At 39.1% G+C, this 15,634-nt stretch overlaps 1 long non-coding RNA gene across 1 annotated transcript in view; it reads left to right on the top strand.

Moving 5' to 3' along the window:
* LOC109902010 (uncharacterized) overlaps nucleotides 1-10,614 on the top strand; it is a 46,728-nt gene extending 36,114 nt beyond the window's left edge. The window contains exons 3-4 of the long non-coding RNA XR_002256816.2: nucleotides 9,192-9,375; nucleotides 9,593-10,614. This is a non-coding gene — a long non-coding RNA (uncharacterized LOC109902010). The remainder of the gene's footprint in view (nucleotides 1-9,191; nucleotides 9,376-9,592) is intronic.
* Nucleotides 10,615-15,634: the final 5,020 nt, after the last annotated feature.

Raw genomic sequence — 15,634 nt, 5'->3', positions numbered from 1 at the left:
TGGACAAATATTTGTAGTTTAGCAAGTCATTGCTATCACGGCTCAGACAAAGACCCAGATGCAGACACAGGAGCCGGATAGTATGAGTCTCAGTTTATTATAGAAGTAATTCAAGGCAGGCAAATCAGGCAGGATCAGGGTCAGGACAGGCAGAAAGGTCATACCTGGGAAGACTAGGGAAAACAAAAACTATTGCACAGGAAACACAGGAACACGCTGGTAGGACTTGATGGGACAAGACGAACTGGCAACAGACAAACATAAAACACAGGTATAAATACACAGGAGATAATGGAGACAAATGAGAGACACCAGGTGGGGGTTGGAGACAAGCACAAGACAGGTGAAACAGATCAGGGTGTGACAGTTGCATAAATATATATATATTTTACTGCACTTGAGACTCGACTTGACTTGCTCATAGAATGCACAACTTGGACTTGAGACTCGACCCGTTCTACTTGGGACTCAACTTGAGACTCAGACCTTGTGACTTGCTTGTGACTCGAATAAATAGTGACTTGGGAATATACAGTGGTTCCTCCTTTGAAAGTTGTGAGCTTACACAGCGGGATTTAGAGGTACCCAGCGTCTCAGCTTCATTGCTCCAGACCACCACAGGGGGGGGGGGGGATAGAGCACTCATTATGCATTTGGGTCCCAAGGTTTTTATATGACCAATCATATCGAGTGGTTCCAATGACGAATTTGACGTGAGCCACCCGTCCCTGGTGACTTTCTTCAGCAAAGATGGCTGACAAAACATTACAGGGGAAGCAAATGTAAGTAGTTATAACGTCATAACGAGTCAAGCAAAACATTTACAATTGAGAGGAATATGTTAATTCATTGTAGAGACAGACGATTGTGCATATTTTTTTGTCATAAAGTTAAGTTACGAAAATCGCTATTTAGCACGTTTTTTTCCCAGTCATATCCAATACCAGGTGTATCAAACTCCATTATTGGAATGATGCTGTGTCTGCATATATGTATTACAATTATACACCTCAACATTGTTTACCACTCATGCTCCTGGGAGATCAATGATTACACATTGCAATAGACTAGACACATGATTTAAGTAAAGGCTGATTTGTAATTCATATATATATCTACATAGGTGTACAGAGGCCCATTAAACCAAAAGGTTTTCTAATGATCAATTAGCCTTTTAAATGATAATCTTGGATTAGCTAACCCAACGTGCTATTGGAAAACAGGAGTGATGGTTGCTGATAATGGGCCTTTGCACGCCTATGTAGATATTCCATAAAAAAATCTGCCATTTCCAGCTACAATAGTCATTTACAACATTAACAATGTCTACACTGTATTTCGGATCAATTTGATGTTATTTTAATTGACTTTTATTTGGTGCTTTTCTTTCAGAAACAAGGACATTTCTAAGTGACCCCAAACTTTTGAACGGTAGTGTATATATAAACTCAGAAAAAAAAGAAACGTAATTTCACTGTCAACTCCGTTTATATTCAGCAAACTTAACATGTGTAAATATTTGTATGAACATAACAAGATTCAACAACTGAGATATAAACTGAAGTCCCACAGACATGTGACTAACAGAAATTGAATAATGTGTCCCTGAACAAAAGGGGGGTCAAAATCAAAAGTAACAGTCAGTAGCCACCAGCTTTTTTAAGGACTGCAGTGCATCTCCACCTCATGGACTGCACCAGATTTGCCAGCTCTTGCTGTGAGATGTTGCCACACTCTTCCACCAAGGCACCTGCAAGTTCCCAGACATTTCTTGGGGGAATGGCCCTTGCCCTCACCCTCTGATCCAACAGGTTCCAGACATGCTCAATGGGATTGAGATCCAGGCTCTTCGCTGGCCATGGCAGAACACTGACATTCCAGTTTTGCAGGAAATCACACACAGAACGAGCAGTATGGTTGGTGGCATTGTCATGCTGGAGTGTCATGTCAGGATGAGCCTGCAGGAAGGAATGACATCAATCTCAGTCCAATGATGCTGTGACACACCGCCCCAGACCATGACGGACCCTCCACCTCCAAACCAATCCCGCTCCAGAGTACAGGTGTAACGTTCATTCCTTAGACGATAAACGCGAATCCGACCATCACCCCTGGTGAGACAAAACCACGACTCGTCAGTGAAGATAACTTTTTGCCAGTCCTGTCTGGTCCAGCGACGGTGGGTTTGTGCCCATAGGTGACATTGTTGCCGGTGATGTCTGGTGAGGACCTGCCTTACAACAGGCCTACAAGCCCTCAGTCCAGCCTCTCTGAGCCTATTGCGGACAGTCTTAGCACTGATGGAGGGATTGATTCCTGGTGTAACTTGGGCAGTTTTTGCTGCCATCCTGTACCTGTCCCACAGGTGTGATGTTTGGATGTACCGATCCTGTGCAGGTGTTGGTACACGTGATCTGCCACTCGAGGACTTTCAGCTGTCCATCCTGTCTCCCTGTAGCGCTTTCTTAGGCGTCTCACAGTACGGACATTGCAATTTATTGCCTTGTCCACATCTGCAGTCCTCATGCCTCCTTGCAGCATTCCTAAGGCACTTTCACGCAGATGAGCAGGGACCCTGGACATCTTTCTTTTGGTGTTTCGCAGTCAGTAGAAATGCTTCTTTAGTGTCCTAAGTTTTCATAACTGTGACCTTAATTGCCTTCCGTCTGTAAGCTGTTAGTGTCCGACCGTTCCACATGTGAATGTTCATTAATTGTTTATGGTTCATTGAACAAGCATGGGAAACAGTGTTTAAACTCTTTACAATGAAGATCTGTGAAGTTATTTGGATTTTTACTAATTTTCTTTGAATGACAGTGTCCTGAAAAAGGGACGTTTCTTATTTTGCTGAGTTTATATTTAAAAAATACAGAGCCTTTCCATACGTCCACGCAAGTTTCTTCAACTGTCTTCTGGCTGTAAACAGAGTGATGTTGATGTCGTTCCGTGATGCCAGCAGATTATTGATCTTCATGAATATAAGCAAGTGATCTCTGCTAAATAATCAATTAAGGTTTTACCAGAAATAAACTATTCTAAATAACAAACTGGCTTTATTTACAAATTAGTGAGAATGTCTCACCCCATGTTCAAGAATTGGCTTTTTCTAGGTTAAATGAAAACAAAATCTCTGAAATATCATTACTTTTTAAACAAAGTGATTATTTTTATAATTCTATAAAAGCCCTTTAGATATTCTCAGATAATCTCACAGATCCTAACAGAAAGTGCCCCATAGATATTAATTTAGAGTTCTCCAATCCTCTAAATGTAATTATTGGTGGAGAGTCACGTCATTGAAAAAAATATTTTTCAATATACTGTAGGCCTCCCGAAATGAGTCTCACTAGCGTTGCGTAACGTGCTGTTAAAAATGGTGTATGTCTTATTTATTTAAAGAGCATATTGAAGTTAGAAGCAAAAGCCTATAACTATTTTAGCACCGTTTTGCGCTGCTCTGAGGCAAGCATGGGGACTGTTCTTGATAAATCAATGAGATTTTTATTTTCACTGAATCTCTGTTTGGGTATTGGTTAGACAATAATTAAAAAACGATGGTGCAGAAACGTTATGCTCTTAGTGTAACCTTTATTTGACTAGGCAAGTCAGTTAAAAACAAATTCTTATTTACATCGACAGCCGACTCCTTCCTCGGGTCCTGCTGGTATTCTTTTGCTAAATGGCCCCGTACTGTACTGCGGACCGTCACGTTGTACAGCGCCATATTTTCCATTCCATCCTAATGGAAACCCTTAGGGTTTCGTTTTCCGTTGTACCCTGAATAGAAACACCATAATATTAATCAAATTAATTAAGCCAAATTTCTTAAAATCAATCCCATATACTATGTTATTACAAAAAAAGGTTTTAAATTCTCTGGTATTGCCAATACCAATGCAGTAACAGAAAAAAAGGCTGGCATTTAAATGACGTGCCACAGAATGCTGCGGCAGCACGCAAGGTAAGACACAACTTTTAAAGGAGGAACCACTGTAGCACCAACACATTTGTGGAGATATGATGATGGTAATTTTAATAGCTCTTTATTTTGTGTGGCATAGGCTATGGAATGGTTTTTCAATACCGTCAATACCATTGAAACTATTTCTTTAAAGTTTTTCCATATCTTTTTTTTTCCAAAACGATGCATGGCCATATTTATTTCTAATATTTATCATCAAAGGAATGTAGCCAGCTACATTTACTAATGTTTTGCTTAATGTTAATCTTGCATTTTACTGGAGACAAGTAGACTTGCTACACCAAGAAAATTACCTTAGAAAAGTAGCGCTGTCAGTCAGAGCGCTGTTTGCTGATAGAATGCCGTGAGTGGAGAAGTGCAACTGAAGCACGTTTGTTTGATGCCAAGCAGAAATTCCAACATTTTAGATCTGAATTTACAAAACGCATCAATATTTTTTATGCGTTTTATCTTTTTTTCCTGCATCAAAAAAACGAATAATTCTGCCTTAGGCCTGATGTCCACCAGATGTGCTTTGTTTTACCAAAAGCTAGCTAGTTAGCGTCTGTGTGTACTTCCGTTTGTACCACTGCATGGTAAAGCAATGCACAAGTTGAAAATATTGAATGCATGCGGTACACAGAACGCACCACAGCCTAGTGCGGCACCCCCAACGTAGCTGTTGCGGACTGCTCCATTGACAATTAATTACTTCCGCTGGAATGCAAAGAGTTTGATGTATCTGGTGCAGATGAGGCGTTACTAAGGTGACGGGGCATCATATTGTGTTAGCTTTCTGCTGTGTTTGAGAAGTCAAAGCCCTTTGGATGAGTTATCTGTACAGCTGCCACTGCAACTTGATTACCTAGTGTTTTTTCTCCTCAGTTCTCAGCCCGTCTCCTCCTCCCCATCTTCTCTGTGCATAGCAGACAGGCCCATTGCTTTAGCGACTCCACACAGACACAGTACTGTTTTTCATTCAGTCAAGCATGCGTCAAAACTTTGTTCATTTGCACAATGTCTCATTCACATTTGCTTGTAAATGTCCAAACTCACTAAAAATGACATTCGGTAGCTCCTACCTATATGTTTAACTTTATGAGCTGGACTTCCTGACTTTTCGTTTGTACTCGCTAGCATATTTAGCTAGCAGCCTCCATGGAAATTTGCTATTACTTGTGCTACTTTTGTTAGCATTCTGGTAATAGACACCCAATGGCCTTTTTTGCATTTTTTTGGCGCCCCGTGGTGTACTAAGTCAGTATAATCTTAAATCCCGGGACGAGAGAAGGACGATATGAAAATCTGGATACCGCCCAACCCTAGTGTGGCAAGTTTATACAGTAGGTATATTGTCGTTTTGGATTGAATTATAATTCATATAATTGTAGTGATGATAATTACAATGTGTTTACAGTTTCTTTAGAGATCCCATCACTGAAACACTTACACCTATGATAACTCTGTGTCAAAGGTGTCATCCATAAGTATTGTTTGTCAGAGCAGTACCGTTTCATGGCTGCTGTTGAGAAAAAAGCTGCTCAATTTCTTGCCATGAAACACTCTCCAGCACCTCGACAATAGGTTTTTGAGCTCAGTAATAGCTTTAAGGGGTCACTCCATGTTGTTGCAACTAAGCATGTAACCACATTTTATAATTAATGAAACTTGGTAAATTGTGTTACCTACAGTATAGAGGAAGAATTTTCCCTGGCTCACCAGTGTTCATTCTCTGTCATAGGCCATTTGCCATAGTTGGAGAGGTCAAATGTCTCTCCTTGATGCTGGGATAACAATTCACACGCGTTGTTGTGGAGGTCAAGAAATGTTTGGAATTAAATGAAGGGGGAGTCAGTCAGTCTTGCATAATTTACAACTTGCCAACTATAGACTGAGTGTCATTAAAGTCTAAGATGCTGTGGTGTGTACGCATGAAAGACCCTAACTCGAAACCACTTCCAGTAATCAAGGGTCTCGCACGAATCTATGACTAAGAAGACAGTGTAGTGATGTGTCGTAATGCCATATGTTGAAAAATGTGAACATGTTGGATTGAAAAGGACATTCCCTTCCATAAATGGTGACCCGTCTGAGAGTACCGTACAACGGTAAAAGGACATTGGTCACAGAAAGAAACCTAACCTTACTATGCTATAGATTCTCGATTTTATATGAGCTGCTTATCGTGTTAGTGATCTGAGAAAAATATAATACAAATTTGCGTTTTTATATCCATGTAAAATGAACAGTTAATAATGAGTTCCAAATGTTAACTATGGAAAACCCAGGGGAAACGCTCTTCACTAAATGAAAACATTCATACATTTAGAAAATTATTCTGTAATAGACAGCCCAGGATTTACAAACTCATTTTTAAAAACATAGGCCCATATGTTAATGTTTTGTAATGCAGGAAGTTTAAAGGAGGAGGTTTGTTTGAAGACGAAAATACATAATAATGTGAGAATGAAGGATCCGGTTTGCTGCAGCAAATTGGGTAAGAACCACTTTAGAACAAGCAGCATATGTGAATACGCTGCTCTGTGGCTCTAACAAAAAAAAAAAAAAAAAACTTGGTGTACTGAAATGAATTTGTACCTCATGTTTAATTAGAATTCAGCCTGTGACTGTCCACAAATTCAAAACCCAGAGAATACCAATTTGAATCTTTGACTCATTCCTCATTTTCTACAACCACAGTAAAGGGTTAATGGATATGTACTAGATTGCAGTACATACATTTTTGTTTTCCGCTATTGAGCTGTTTGACTGTGTCTGCGTCCTTGCATTGTAAGGGTAAATGCGAGTGCATAATGGTTCAAATAGTGCATTGAGAGACATACTGTAGCTTAGGGGAATACCTTATCAATTTGGAGTTAAGTCTTAACAGCACAAGTTTTGACATTGTTCCCCCTCATCAGACAATAGGTGAAAAGTTTAACCCAGTTTTACCCAATCATCTATTTCAGATCATAGATGTTAATATATTCCTTTAGAAATACAGTATATGTAATTGGGTATTTTATTCAGACAAAATAAGTATATTGATAAAGAATAAAAACTTTACATTGCCAATGTATTTGATAATATTTTATTTCTTAAAATTTTTTCAGCTTATTGTTTATTGCATGAAAAATGGTATTTCATGCACTTCAGTTAAATCTACCATGTTGCATTCAGGCTGATATAGGCTAAAAAGAGTTTGATAGTAATGGTCAGTCGTTTCATTTAACATAATTTTAGACACAGCCATGTTAACTGCAGTCTCACAAAGTTAAATGTCTCATAATTGGATATGTATGCTATAGTAGATGTCACAAAGAGATATGATACAACTTGTGTTAGCAATGTTAGTAAGGTATAGGACTGTAGATTGGTTATTTCTGTCATCTACACACACACCTTCCTGTGAGTTGCCACTCAGCGTGTATTCTGTCCTAGGAACAGAGGAAACATAGGCTACCTGAGGACGCAACAGAGTGTGGTAGTGATTAGTTTAAAGGAACTGACCAGTGAAAATCTCACCTCTAAAACTTCATTATATGTTAACTCATACCAAAATAATGTTGGCAACTTGTCCTATACTCGTATTTGTGGCCAAAGCATAAATGAGAGAAAAAACACTTCCAAAGCCCCATCTCAAAATGTATCTGAAACAGACATTTAAAAAATGCTTGCTATTTCCTCATAGAACATGATGTCATGATGCAAGTAGACCGCTGGCCAATCAGCGGTCTACTTGCATTAATTGTTTGTAATGACTGGTATATGGCCACACCATTCTGATGTTGGGGTACACCCACACAATTCAAATACAGAAAGTATATTTTTTACATACTTAATATACCATTTTTGGAAGGAAAGATATTTCACTTATATTCTAATTAATTACAGGTCATATTTCATAGAAATCTGGAAACATTGGACAGTTATTTTAAGGTGGTAATGCTAACGCTGTACTTAACCTAAGGACGTTCTGAATGTTTTTTGAGAAAGACATGTTATATAGGTAAATAACTTCAATAATGTGTTATTAATGTTTCACAATGTAAAATAAAAACCAATTCCACATTTTAGAGAAAGTAAACATTGAAATACATTTTTAAAATAGGCTGTGTTGATGGAAAAACATTTTGCTGTAGCCATGGCCTGTGAAATTTGCCTTCCTATCCCATAATTATCCCGTTTTTCACAACATGGCGGCGGTGTGTAGGGAGAAAGTGAACAAAAAAAACATCTATTAGGCTAGTAATTGCAGCATGATTAGCAGACGTGGTGTATTTGGCATGGTTCGAGGTTTTTCCAGAGTTTGGAAGAAATACACCTACTGGTGTCTACTGATACAATAGAGCTGCTTCAGCGGCCATACATCCTGCATGTCTTCCTCTCTCTCCCTTGCTTTCTCTCTCTCCACCCACCCCCCCTGGGTCTCTCCCCCTATCAATCCTTCCCCCTCCTCTGCATGTCTGGACTGGGACCAGCTGGCTTCATTAGGGGCCTCCTCCATTCCAGATCGTCTGTTTTGTCTGTTGCACATTTTTCGTCTGTTTTATCTTAAGCGCTGTCCATCCCGGACTTCATTCATATTTTCTTGGCGTTTCTGCATCCGCACACTGGCTTCTAATGAAACAATTCATGTGTCCATTGTACAGTTTGTTTTTTAAATTAATCTTTGTGTCCGGCGGCTTTTTTGCAATCATCAGGAGTGAATGGATTTTAATGGGTTGAGTTGGTGGATTTGTCTGCACTGATTTGAAAGAACGTTCAGTACCTGTTATGATGTCGATTCCTTGTTCAAGCAAGAGTAATATAACATGTAATTTCTGAACTACTATAATCACAGTACTTGTGTGATGTCAGTTGTGACATTTACAACTACAAAATCGAAACCTACAAATGTTCTGGACTAGACTGTCCGGTCTGCAGACCACTAGCTTTGCCTGAGGCTAATACGTTAACACCACCTCATTGCCCACATTAAATATACTAAATGATTCATCCTGTTCCTTGCCCTATCTCCATTATCTAAACTACATCAATCGATTTTGTTAGATCATTGAGACCTACTTACATCTTGAATTCACTCGGTCGGAAAAGTTACAGAACCAATGGTACACTGCACTGCTATTTAATCACTGTAGGGTTAGGGTGGGGGTGATGTAATTAATGGACTGGTGACCGAAAGGAAACCACTGATGGCTCTGTTGATTGTAGTTCCGTTTCTTGATAGACTAATGATGGCAGGCAGATGACACTGGGAGAGGGACATCCTAAAGATGGGCAGAGACTTGGGCACCACTCCACCACTGGCACCAGTAACCATTCCATGACCTTCCTCTCAAAGGTCAGGGTGAAGAGCATATGCACACTGAAAACGGTCTGTGACCCAAAGGGGAGCTCTGCAATGACCAAAGGTATGAGGAAAAGTATGACTTTGCAAAAAGGTCTCAGATTATACATGCTGATACTGTGACACAAGTAAATGCCAAATGTATCTTGAGACATTGTTAAAAGGGACATTGAGAATTATTGCCACCATTGTTAATAATGAGCATTGTACCACAATAATCATCTACAAAACATTAAGATCCTAATATTGATTTGACACCCCCCCCCCCCTTTTGCCCTCAGAACAGCCTCAACTCGTCGGGGCAAGGTGTCGAAAACGTTCCACAGGGATGCTGGCCCATGTTGACTCCAATGCTTTCCATAGTTGTGTGAAGTTGGCTGGATGTCCTTTGGGTGGTGTACCATTTTTGATACACACAAATGTTTAGCGTGAAAAACCCAGCAGAGTTGCAGTTCTTGGCAAAAAACAGTCATATTTGGAGTTAAAATACTGATAAAATCTCAAAATGAATTTCTCGGTTTAACATCTTTGCTGCAACACAGCTACTTTCTGAAACAATACAAAAGCAGGACTATAGCTATGCTATTAGTTTGTGTTGGTTCTTGCGTGAGGTTACGTGGTGGAAAGATTTAATCTGATGCGTTATTTATGGTGTGTGATTATTTATTTATTTGATTATTTTGTAAATTATTTATCTATTGAAATATTAATTCATCTTCATGACATGCCTTACATTATTCATGACTTCATTTGAGATTATTGCATCTACATGCCACATTGTTGTAGTGTAGGATTGCCTTTTCACATCAAGTCAGACAAGGAAATTAAATCCACCTCTGAGGCTATTTTGTCTTGAACTGAGGAGAAGTAGAGAAATGATCCTGTAAGGATGCTATTTGCATACAATCTGTGGTCACACTGGAAAGAGATGGACACATTTGTCTTGTTCACATTAAGGTGTGATCTATATACTGTGTTGTTATATCCTTCTTTTGTGACAATATTAGGTTACTATTTTCTTCATTTCCTGACTAATCAAAGTTTGTGAATCCAATATGGAAATGCAGGAAGTGTAGAATGTAACTTTAATGCAGAATGTGCTTACTTTTTTAAACACCTGAGGAAAATGAATATGATAATCAGCTGGTTGCGTGTGGTATTGGGTGCCATTTTGTTGAAGGCCTGTGTCCTGTTGCTTCCTGCATTTAAATGGCTCACAACAAAACGACGAAAGCTGTGTTGTGTGATCAAGACAGCTGTCAGATAGACAGAATGTGGGGCATGCATTAATTCTCGATGCATAGAGCATGATTCTAAATACAACATGTTAGTCCCAAACTGTCAGTAGCCTACATGTAGAGAAATATTAGAATATTAGAGTCTGCTTTGGGAGGTTGGAATCTTTTTAGAAACTCCGCATGAGGTGCACTGATGACATTTTGCTTCATATCAATTGACATCTCTGTACATGACATGCGGGATCATCACTAGCTAGCTAGCAAAGTACAAAATGAAAGAAAGCTGTCATGTTCTATTGAGAGGGAAGAGGTGCATCATCCCAGGCTGATTTATGTGTACCAGAGATAAGAGTCCCCTGACAACACACAGTAGCAACATGATGTTCCCGTTCATCACTTCTTCTCCATTGCTGGGACTGTTGTGCATATATGAAGTATAAAATGCCACTTGATGTTAAAATCGTAAAACTGTCTTAACCATTTGTAACTGCTTACTTTTAGGTTGAATTTGTTGTCGTGTTACAGATTAATTCTCTATAGAGACATAATTCCTTGTAATATACTGTAATGGCTCACTCATTTGAGCGCAATTTGTTTTTTTCCGAAAAATACTTTTCTCCTTTCTCAATCTAAATTGTTAGTCGTTACTGGAATTGTTTAAGTTCCGTATGTGAAGCATTGTGAGATCAATACTTATATATTATATATGAACAATATATTATATACAGTATGTTCAAAATATATAATGAGTATCTACATACTGTGTATTTGTGTGAGTTGACGAGTTCACTTAAGATGAGGTATGTAAAATACTATAGAATATCCAAAATAACAAATAAAATGTCTTGAAAAACATCTGCCTAATGACATTTCCTCAACTCTTCTCATTGTAAACTTGAGATTGACAGTAAAAAAGTAGATGAAACAGTAAATCATGCAACATATTGTAAAATGTATTTCTGTCTTCTCGCGCTCTATAATGAAGCAGTCATTATGATTATTTTATAGGACTGAAGTTTTTAAAAACTACAAGAATGCATTACTCTGCATAATGAACAGATGTTGTGGCAACAAGCACATACATTATGCATAAAAAATTATTTCAATTTTGATTGTAGATGCTGATTTATTGAGACAAGTCTAGCTTACAACAGTAATGGATTTAGGATATGCTTTTGTTGTGTTATTTCCATAATTAATAATAGGGAGGCATAACATTATATATGCTTTGTATTTATAAGGATGAGAACACTTTAGCTATAATAAATAAAATGCTGCTCGCTAAACTTAAAAACCATACCAAGTTAATTATACATAAAACATAAACCATTCTCACAGAAAAAATGCCTAGTTTTAGAAATGGTGTTTGGGCTTTGCTTCCTGCTTTTTAAGGTTCGTTCTCCATTTCCGAATGTGATTAAGAGACTTAAGTACAATCACGTTAAATTTGACATAAATCCCTGCAATAGCTTTAGTGGTAAGATCATGGGGCAAAGTGTGTAATCTGTAGGGTACTTATGAGAGTGTGAGTCAGTTTGCCTAGAAGAGTAGAGAAAGTGTCTGGTGGTACTTAAGGTCATCACCTCATCGGTGTGGGGTCAAAGATGACCATATGAGGTACTGCAATAACCATTATGTAGAGACAGAGTCACAACAGTCTTCCAGAAATAACTTGGGAAACAGTTCTCATAGTTTTTGGTACACCCAAATGCCACATGAAGTAGAATGAAGTTTGGCTTCACACAGTAGAATTAATGATTTGAAGGCACATAGTTGGTAAATAATTGATTCTAACCCTGAGGATGGTTAGGAGCTGAGTAAAAGACTAATAAATCATTTGTGGTGCTGCCAGTTGTCACTTCCAATTATTTCTGGGTTTGTGATAAACTGCTGCACCTGCCAGCTGCTGGACCTGCCATCCCTTGGAGCAGAAAGGGACAACTTTGCCCAAACTTTGCACCCTTGCCTTGTCACAGGTCCCCCCAGGCTATTGCTCTTGAACTTCTAGGAGCCTGTGTCAGCTTGGTAATGTTGATCAAAAGAAAGATGCACATTACACCTTATCCAGGATAAGTCATCTGCGATTCCTACAGTTAGTTTAGAGACGGCTTCATTTGGTACAGTGGTATGAGTTTGGGTACTCATTTGACATGCCACAGTCAGTTTGAAAAACTGCTCAGCCAGTCCAATATGTCTTAGGGATATAAAATGTACAGTTTCTTTTGTGGAATTTGTGTAAAATATGTACCTATTCAGTCAGCCAGGGATGACACTGAAGTTTTCTGAGAAAGATTCTACTTTTTCCCACTTGATGATCCAGCTGCAATAATGAACCCTCAAGCGCCCTCGATAACCCAGGAGCATACAATCCCCCGGAGGACATCTTGCCATAGCATGGCTCACGGAACAGTATTCCACATTCCACATAAGAAGAGAGAGTGATTCAAATGTTAATGAACTAGTCCTTAAAGAAGGCGACCTCCAACGCATTTGCCACCTGTGCTAGAGCGAGGCGGAATGGCCCTTGAAGTCGGGAAGTGTTGCGCAAACAGTCCTCTACACCAGGTGCAATCAACACTCCGGGAAAGGGTCTCCGGTTGGGAAATATCCATGTGGGAGCCTTGTATGGGATCTTATTAGGTAATGACAGAGTAGGAGGTAATCAAGTTGAGATTGTTGTTCTTCGGAAAGAGGACAAAAGGAACCACTGGAGTTGAGTAGCTGATTCTTAAAAAAATACAAATATGAATATATATTTGAATTGAAAGCAGGATTTTTTTTTTTCGGGTACTGTGATGGATCTTATGGTGGTCTTAATTTATTTTGTTCGCAGTCGCCCCAAACGATTTACTTTCAAGCTGATATTTGAAGAAAGAAAACGCCCTTATGTATCTGAATTATTAAGCTTCTTAAAAACAGGGCTATCACCCCCCCCCCCCCCCCCCATTTCTTGAACATATAAATTACACTGATTAACACTGTTGTACATTCACATTTATTTTCACTTTACTTCAATACAACAGATTGCATATTGTAGCAATGTGAGAATGTGTCTAGGTGTAAAAACATGTTTAATTCTGTGCAACAACAACACTTTGCCATTGTTAACATATCTGAGATGTGTCAAAAATGCTCATGTTTTGTCACACGTTCAAATGAAACTAATGCACTATGTAAAACAACAGAGAGCTTGTCAAGTGGATAATTACAGAGTTCCAGATCACAAGGTTCTGTAGACCCACTCTGAGGAATAGTGCTTAGAGCCCTGAACTGAATTGCTTCTATAGGAAGACACTGTGTTGCATCGTTGGATGTTTGAAGAAGACAGAGCTCTTACATTCTCTTTTATAAGATTTATAAATACGTTTTTGCCTTTGCGATCAAACCTAATTTCAGTATACTGTATCAGAAGCAAAACACTATTATTGCTGTCTGTGGACAATAGGAGAAGATCTGCTATATAATTTTATATAAAGACAATTATTTGATATAAAGGGACAGTTTGAGTAGAATACACATCATGTTTGCCACATGACTCCTATGACTAAGTAATGTTGTCTCTTTGGTTGTAATGTACAATGCTTACATTGTGTTTGACAGGTGATAGATGGAGAGTAGGAGAGCGTTAAATAGACAGTAGTACAGTGCAGTCCATCTGCGAGGCTGAGCCGGAGATGGAAACACAGAACGTGGTGGGAACCCCAGAGGAGAAGGAGCAGACTCCAACAGCATTAGCGAGAGGTGTCCCTGCCTTCACCACAGCTTTCACGCTTCACTCCTCCTCCAATGCAAATGAGAGGCAACACAAGTTATCCATTTGAGATATCGAGGTGGTATAGAGATAAAACATGCACTTTACGCACCCCGGTCATGAGAATAATCAGCAAGGGACCGGCTGTCTGTTTATCTGTCACCCGCATTAGTGCAAGCAGTCGTTCTCTGCAGGTGGCATCAAATATTAAAGTGTAACCTCGTTTCGCTAACTGACCAGAGCAAACTTGCCACTTGTGTGTGTCCTGGGTCGGGCAAAAGTGGATGATTTATTGATGTTGTTTTTTAACAAATGGGGTGCCTGTCCCCTGTTTACAGTGTGAAGGTCTCTGATTCTCATTCCTCTCTGTGCGCTTCCTGAGATTGGAGCTTTGACCTTGTTATGACATCATTGGGGGGGATCATCCACTTTTTCAAGCTCATTTAGGGCGCTTTCACATATCCCCTTATGATCCGGATCCTGGAGCGTTTGGTACCCTGTAAAGCATGTGTGAAACGCAAACGAACCCTGGCTGAAATTAATCCTGGACCTGCCTGAGTACGGGGTGCGTCTTTCTTTTCCCCAATGCAGTTAAGCCAAAACCACGCCCCCGTTATTCAGCGGGGCATTCTACCATGCGTTGAGCGCTCTCCAAGTCTCCAAGTCCGGACGTGAATATCACGTAGCGCAAAATTTCAGTCACTGATTAATAACATTTGCCCTTGTATTTCAAGATTGAAAAATACAATAACAATGTTGTGGACCGAGCTAGCCATAACGTCCCTTAAGCTCAATGACAGATTCAATGGCTGTATCATAGCGCATTCGACTGAATGATTGGCTAATCAATATTTGAGAAATTATGAATAATAAGCATATGCTTTTACCTGATAATAGACTACTAATGATAATATAACAACTTCAAATACCGAGCTAGTAACATTATGTTAGCTGACCTTCAATTTAGGGAGACATTTTTACAACTCATTGAAACTCTGAAAATAAATACATGGGCAAATGTTACCAAACATGATAATAATAGGCCTGCATTACGGTAGGCAGGTAGTAGTTAAATTACACTTTCCACCCTTACCTTACCACTGTCTCTGTGAAAACACCCTTAAGAATACCCTCAATTGTACTTTGAACAGTCAATCAAAAGAGGAGTTCTGAAGTTCTACTAAAACTACATGTATTCTGTCTTTTAGAGGCATAACACAATCTAATAGAAGAGATAGATGTGTAGTTCTCACAATGGCAGTGTGTCACGTGTTTGTTTATTGAACAGAGTTTTGAGACAAAAGTAACCAACAGGTAGATAATAGCTGACGCCT

This window comes from Oncorhynchus kisutch, linkage group LG2 (genome assembly GCF_002021735.2).
Source record: "Oncorhynchus kisutch isolate 150728-3 linkage group LG2, Okis_V2, whole genome shotgun sequence".
Taxonomy (NCBI): Eukaryota; Metazoa; Chordata; class Actinopteri; order Salmoniformes; family Salmonidae; genus Oncorhynchus; species Oncorhynchus kisutch.
The sequence above is the reverse complement of the archived record's forward strand: the minus strand, read 5'-3'. Positions and strand labels throughout refer to the sequence as shown.